At 39.3% G+C, this 8,050-nt stretch overlaps 1 long non-coding RNA gene across 1 annotated transcript; it reads left to right on the forward strand.

The window, feature by feature from the left end:
• Window positions 1–7,780, forward strand: LOC127636449 (uncharacterized). The gene is made up of 3 exons (XR_007969590.1): window positions 1–281; window positions 3,927–3,976; window positions 4,070–7,780. It is a non-coding gene; the product is annotated as an uncharacterized LOC127636449 (long non-coding RNA).
• The last annotated feature ends 270 nt before the right edge of the window (window positions 7,781–8,050 follow it).

Here is an 8,050-nt window from a genome sequence, read left to right on the forward strand (position 1 = left end):
AGGTCCGTCTGAATCGAGCTGCAGTGCAGAGCCTGAATGGGGGGCTTGGCCCCGTGCCAGTATGGTCAAAATTAGCTCTCTGTTCAATTATATGCAGTCAGTCAGTGGACGCGGTGTTGTCGGATCCTGACGCCCCAGTACGGCAGCCTTGTATGGGGTGTAAGAGTCCCCACAAGGCTGCTTACCATCACTGGAGTCGTTTTCTGAGCACACAAGCGTCTGGGAGGCAACAGCCGGCGAAAAAGCAATTTTAAAGGACAACAAGAAGAAAGGCTTTATCTGTAAGTAACCACAAAAGTTAAACTAATTTGTATGGCGATCCATAAACCGACATGTACAGACTTACGCTTATCAGGAGTTCTTTAATGCAAGTTATTAATCTGGTTTTACATGACCAAAAAGTAAATGCATAAATGTGTGCTATAGACAGAGACAAACAAACTCCACATGCATCCAGCACACAAAAAAGCAAGAACTAGTAAATAATATGTAGAATAAGAGGAATGGCGAAAGTGCCACACTTGATCTGCTGATATCTGGGCGCCTCCTTTGTTCTGTCTGAAAGTCTAAACTTGGAATTATGATCTTCTAGATTGATTTTAGACAGACATTTGACCAGAAAAGACCAGAAGAGAAAAGTCAGTACAATCCAACAGCACACCGCAAGAACTGAATGTACTATTTGTACACAGACACACAGTCTGCCACCTACACACACACACACACACACACACACACACACACACACACACACACTGCATAAACATGATCTGTGTTCAAATATATTGCATACACATTATCAGGCCATCAAAACTGTTTTTTTTCCTAACCTGGATTTTAAATGGAGGATAAACAATGTAGCAATTGACAGCAGTGTTCATGTGTTACATTGTTGCATTCCTGGAATCTTGCAGTGTTACATTGCTACAATCTTAAAGTGTTACATTGCTACAATCTTAAAGTGTTACATTGCTACAATCTTAAAGTGTTACATTGTAACACTTGCATCATGTGTCATGCAGAACTAGTCAAATCTAAATATGTGTCAGGCTGATTTCAGTATTATAAGCACACTTGTTTTGTTTTTTTAAAAGCCAGACAGCATTTACAGCCTCTCTTGATGCCAGACTGATTTCTCGGTTCATGTTAGGACAGGGCGTCTTCCCCCAAATACCCACCCCCAACCATTTTCACCTCACTCAGCAGCACTGGATTCAGCAAAGCTACTGTAATGCCATGTCGTCAAAGTAGGAATACCATATATCCATGAGCGATCCGGACTGTCTTTGGGGCTCCACAGCAGTTGCATGCATGGCACAGTCCTAAATTTAGACACAAGGATGAAGTCATGCATACGGGCATCGACAGATGCACATCTCAGTGCTTTCACAGTTTTTGCAGAAGGATTCCCAATTTCCAGGCAGCCAAATCCCGGTTGTGTAATTTAAAATGCATTATTCACACATCAAGGTCATGTGAAATGATTACAAGGCCCATGCAAAGTGCAGTTTCAGTCATGTCATTACAAAACACCCCCGTTTTTTTTTTTTTTGGCACTGCAGTGCATGAAATGGATTTGGTCATCATTTGTGAATTCCTCAATATTGCATAGTGAAAATAGGCCATGTGTTGCTTTATATCTCTTGTAGAGAGTGCAGGATGGATAGAAAAGACCACAAATAAAACTATAAAAAAAAATATATGGTAGAATGGGTGTCATTAGCGTGAGCGTGCTGGATTTGTGTCAACAGAGGCGTGTTTCCACTGTCCGTTTGTTCTGCAGCAGGCAGTTGGGTTCAATGGGTTCATCCTCGCTCCGTGTGGCAGCCAGGGCGGGGGGAAAATGTAACCTCATTTGACTGGATTTGGAAATGCTCCAAGCTGCAGTAAGGGAGGTGGAATGGGAGGCAGGTGCCAAAGCCCACGATTGCAACCATGTGCATTAAAGAAATGCATATTATGCATTGTTTGTTAGTTGGATTTATATTTAAAAGGGTACAGAAATGTTGAGAGAGCTTCTGCAGTGCATAGCGAAGGCTCGTACAGAATATATCAGAAGGATTTTGTGTTGGTCTGAAGTCTGTCTGACTCAGCAGGAATGTGGGAGCGTGACTGCTTCATTTCAGCAAAGATTATGACCTTAAATGTAGGATTTTAGCTCTTTTAGCAAGACATAATGGATGTATTTAAAAGATGTGAGTATAGTTTTTGTTTCTGATGGTAATAAAGGAACTATAGCATTGGTGAAAGAGTTTTTTGTTCATTGTATGTCCGAAGGGAATGTCTACGGAGCCCTTAAACGGACCAATACTTCCGTGTAATGTGTGTCCATCAAAGAAGTAATCCTCTTTCGATTTTCATTAAAAATAAATATTAATTTGAAATAAGACCAAACTATAGAAAGTCATTAAATTATTTATGTGTCCAGGAGTGTTGGTTATTCATGTTTTTGAGACATTACAGACATTACATTATAAATTAGTATAATTAATTCAGATTAAAAGTATCATCCAATCACTGTCAATCATGTTCAAATAAAATGATCCATTATAAATGGTGAATCTATGTACTGATGATCATCGTCCCATGTGTGTCAAACATGTTGAGTGATCCAAACATCATCTGCAGCTGAAACTGAAATTTTGATCAGATTTTAGGAGTGAACGCACTTTACTGCATAGAGCTATAGGATGCTCCCTTGCTCCCTATTTAGTGCATTACTTAACCTCCAGTGTGCTGTCTGTCTGCACTGGTCTCAGAACAGTTATAGGAGAGCTATAGGATGCTCCCTTGCTCCCTATTTAGTGCATGACTTAACCTCCAGTGTGCTGTCTGTCTGCACTGATCTCAGAACAGTTATAGGAGAGCTATAGGATGCTCCCTTGCTCCCTATTTAGTGCATGACTTAACCTCCAGTGTGCTGTCTGTCTGCACTGATATCAGAACAGTTATAGGAGAGCTATAGGATGCTCCCTTGCTCCCTATTTAGTGCAGGACTTAACCTCCAGTGTGCTGTCTGTCTGCACTGATCTCAGAACAGTTATAGGAGAGCTATAGGATGCTCTCTTGCTCCCTATTTAGTGCATGACTTAACCTCCAGTGTGCTGTCTGTCTGCACTGATATCAGAACAGTTATAGGAGAGCTATAGGATGCTCCCTTGCTCCCTATTTAGTGCATGACTTAACCTCCAGTGTGCTGTCTGTCTGCACTGATCTCAGAACAGTTATAGGAGAGCTATAGGATGCTCCCTTGTTCCCTATTTAGTGCACGACTTAACCTCCAGTGTGCTGTCTGTCTGCACTGATCTCAGAACAGTTTGAAATGCATCTTATTTTCATCATAACTCCATATAAAGCCTCTGAAAGACACATTTATCAGTTTTTAGATGAACTCATTAAATCTCAGTGTGATAATGTAAATATGGGATTTATAAGGAAAAAATGTGCTAACGTACAAAATATTGTACATTGTGTTTATCAGAGTGGCATTTCGTGATAAATCGCTCAAATATTAAAAATGGCATATCGGATGAATCTAGAGACTCTAATCTTTAGTCTCAAACAGGTTTCAGTTTAAAAACTTAATTCAGTTTCTTACCAGATGTAGTTTTGTTGCTGTTTCTCCCAAAGATAAACTGCGCTGTGATCAGCACCATGTTCTTTGGTCACATGACTCGAAAGTGCATTGAAAGTTTAACCCTTTACTGACAGCACAGATTCTCCTGAACTGAGATCAGTCGGTATAAATGTATTTAAATTAGCTATGCGTTGTGTATAGCGAAGCCAAAAATACAACGTCCACGCATGTGCACATGGGGTCGTGCAAGGTTAATGAAGAAATTACATCTTTTATTGTTAAATGTACAGTATGTCTTAGTAACACCTTTATTGATAATATGAATAAATTGTTGTGCTCTGTCTCTCAGGTTGCTGCTTCAAAAATGACCCCAACAGGAGCTATGGGAGATCCCATGAGGTAAGTTAATGAGCTCAGATTTTATAAGATAAAAGTCCCCCAGTTAATACAGGCCTTTTAATCACCGTGATTTCCCAATATTATCTTCCTCAGCGCTGACAGCCGTGTTCCTGACCCTGGTGGCGTGGAGAAGAACTGCCACAAAAAAACAACATTCCTTCTGTGTGATGTAGGATAGAGAATGACCTATCCTCATGTGTATTTTTTTATTTCCTAAATCATGTATATCCTTATTTTTTATGGTTATGGCGTGTGATACAGATGAATTATGACGCTGGGGCTTTTTCCCCCATCTTAATAATATTTTAGAAAATCCTGGGACTCTAAGCCTTGATGATATGTTCTTTGGAGGGGAGCGGCAGTAAAGACATACAGCACCTTGAGACAGATCTGACTGGAGCTTCACTAAAGACCCACATGTCTCTGTTTGCAAAGTCCACAGGGGCCCTCAGGGGCCCGGAATCCTCACGGCGGCAGCAACAGCACGTCTTCCACTTGTCCACTCCTATTTTGCACAGCTGTAATCTTTCATCCACCTGATTGTTCATAATTCCTGTAAACAAACCCACACATGTGTCCACCCACACGCCAGTGTTCTGTATGTATTTCCATGGTACGATACTGTAAACATGCCAAACACTAGCGGTCGACCGATACCAATGAGAGAATTTCCAATTTGTGATTTCCTTTCCAGAAAATGTCATGGAAATTTCTATAGAGTAATGTACATTTTTATCTTGTATGCGCTGCTCAATCATTTAATCCGTAAAATAATTAAATTTCCTTATCCAGTAATCTTGAACGACTACTAAAATCATGAAAAATGGCTGTTAAGAGCACGATGGCCGAAATAATGCGGATATTAATGAAACCCTTTTAAAAGTACACAAGATTGCTAAATTTAAACGAAAACGTATTTGACACCATTTTAAATTCTCTGAAACTATGTTAAAGGAATATTCTGCGTTATACAACTTCAGCTCAATCTACAGCATTTGTGGCACAATGTTGATTACAACCAAAAACAAATTTCGACTCGTCCTTTGTTTATTAAATAATAAAGCAATTACACAAACATTTATAATGGAAGTCAATGGGGCCAATCTGTAAACACATGAAAATACTCACCGTTTCAAAAGAATAGCCACAATATGTGTTAAAATTATTTCAGTGCACTAAAATCAGTGTTTTATCAGTATTGTGCGTTTTACCGCCGTTATCTTCTAATATTGGATACACCGATGTGATTAGATCACACGATAATCGTATTAACATGTATATTTACGTCTTGCGGCTATAATTTTGACATTATAACTAACCTATTCACTTCCACTGTAAGTGTCTTATGGTGCGTTCACATACAACGCGAAGCGAACATTTTGCGCAGCGAGATTACAAAGTCAATGCGAAGATGCGAATGAAGCGAGTGGCGTGACTCGAACAGCAAAATCACTTAATTTGCGTATTCGCACAAGTTGAAATTGTTCAACTCGAGCGAAAAATCCGCTTGACGCGAAAGTCTATCAACATTGAGATTGTCCGGATGTCACTGTCATAGTAGCAGAAGAAATCTGGAAAAATGGTTGTAGCGGTGTGTGAGCACCCCGAATTGTACGACACAACGTCATACATGTACAGAGACCGGATGAAAAAAATACATCGCTTGGAGGAAAGTGAGCGAGGAAGTTGGACGTTCTGAAAATATGCGCATCTACTTGATTCCAGCTATTGGTTGAACTTTACTATGAAACAAGTCGTAGAAGCTCCTCCTCCCGTCCTTTTCCAGAAGAGAAGCGGGAATACTCGCGGGTTCGCGTTACTCGCGCAAACGCGAATTTAAACGCACATTTATAATCCAACGGTCAAACTCGCACCAGGCGAAAATTTTCTTCGTGTTGTATGTGAACGCACATTACAGTAACTGCGATTTTTATTTTGTTAAATAAACAAGGAACAATTTAACGGAATACTCCTTTAATCGGGCGATGTCGACAATCTCAAAATGGCCAAATGTTGGCCCGACCAATATATATATATATATATATATATATACACACACACATCAGTCTATCACACTCAAACACTTCAGTTTCACAATATTCTTGCTACACTGATTCGCCCATCTCATCTCCAACACTAAACAACTTCAATCAATTCTCACACTTTACAGTATTTACTGAGGCTAAGAGTCCCCACTTCTCATGCAGTTACTAAAAAAGCTACAGAAGTTCATCATATTTGTTGTTTGATCTATTTTTAGAATTTGCTTATTAATATTTGCTTTCAATTTTTGTGTTTCTTTGCCAGTATATTAAAGTGTAATCATGTACGTTGTGATATATAAATAGCTGTAGAGACGCATTGTTTCCTTGTGGTAAGTGACTGAGATGCTGCCACGGATTTGAGACACTGATGAATGGTGCTATTTTGGACTTTTATCTGCTCCTTGGTAAGGAAGTTCAGATGGTTTTTATTTAATGTTTTTGTGTTGGGAGGAGGCGTTGATTCTTCGTTGTCTGGTTGTAGTAACTTGGATCGGAGTGACTTTTTATTCCCTTCGTTGTTTTCCGTGTGGCTTTCTCATTGGACAGAAAAACGGATTTGTCAAAGAGTTTTGCGAAATTACGGAAATACACATGGTCAGAGCAATCACAAAACTGCAATTTTTTTAACCCTTTATTGTAAAGGTTTATTCAAGGAGTAGTTACAATTTCTGGCACGAGTCACTTCTGGCAATAGACGAGTAAAACTAGATAAGGTCAGGGTCCCTTGTGAAAAGAATTTGAAATGTTTTGTTGTTCGCAATTTGCTTCCGTAAAGGTCAAGTGTGTAATTTTGCCGTTTAATAGGCGTAGGTTTATTCACTGTAACTCTGTGGAGCCATCAAAACATTGCTCTGTTTGTTTGAGCATCCCGACCAGCTCAACACGGCAACATTGAGTCTTCTGTTTGGACGACCAATGGCAGACAGTATGAGAGTTCACATGTATTGTGCTTCAGAAATTACACACTTCACCTTTAAAAACATCAAGGACACTTTCAAATAGAAATCACTGTATAACATGGAGGTGTTGCTGTTGTAGGTGGCCGTGCACGCTCCCAGGTGATGGTGGTTTATATAGTGTATATACCAGGGCAGCTGTATGCTCGACACCAGCTGGGAATATCTAATAAATAAAAACACAATCATACGTTTAATGCACGGGGTCCTTTGACGTATTTTCTAGGGCAAAAATGTAGCATCAAAACCAACGGTCTGATTGACGTTTTTTAGCGGGTGGTTTTGTAAATGACTTTTATTGGTTTTAGGATACAACCCTAAAGCTTCCTATTTATTCTTTTGGGTGATTGATTTATGTAGCAAGGTATCATCACTCTGTATTTGCAGTTTTGTCTTTGCTTCCAGTTAATGCATACTTTTAACAATCCTAATTCAAAGACCAACTGGAAAGCCCACGTTAGTTTTGTTGTCTTCCATTTTTTTTTCCCCACTCTAGTGGGGACCGTCCCAGCTTGCTCTAGACTTCCCCTAGTGGTTACGGCATATCCACTGCATGCTCTTTGCTCCTGGTTTTGTTTTTTAAACTAAATCATTGTATTTGTAGTTTCCTCACTTAGAATAGGTATGCCAACTGTGTTGTAAATAGCCAGTGAATAGCTTGTAGTATGTTGAATTATTCTGTAATAACTGTGTATTAATGGTGTACAAACATAAAGTCTAGCCTTGTGAACTTTGTAATGATTCACTTGTATTTCATGACATTTTGCAACTTAAGATGTAGTTAATAAATATGCAAGCTCTGACCATTGTCGGTTGTTTTTTTTATTGGCTTGGTAATACAAATGGGTAGTTTAAAAATGGACTCCGAATGGTGCCAAAAACAAAAAACATCACCTTGTTGGCGAGAGGTCAACGGAGAATGTCCAGACTGGTCTGAACTAAGTGTATGATAACTCTGATAACCACTCTGTACAATTGTGCTGAGAAGGAGAGCTTTAATTTGATATATTATTTAACTAATTAAGTGCTATTTGAAAGACCTCTATATTGATATTTCTACCACATGACCTCTA

The sequence above is a fragment of the Xyrauchen texanus genome, chromosome 44 (assembly GCF_025860055.1).
Source record: "Xyrauchen texanus isolate HMW12.3.18 chromosome 44, RBS_HiC_50CHRs, whole genome shotgun sequence".
NCBI classification, from domain to species: Eukaryota; Metazoa; Chordata; class Actinopteri; order Cypriniformes; family Catostomidae; genus Xyrauchen; species Xyrauchen texanus.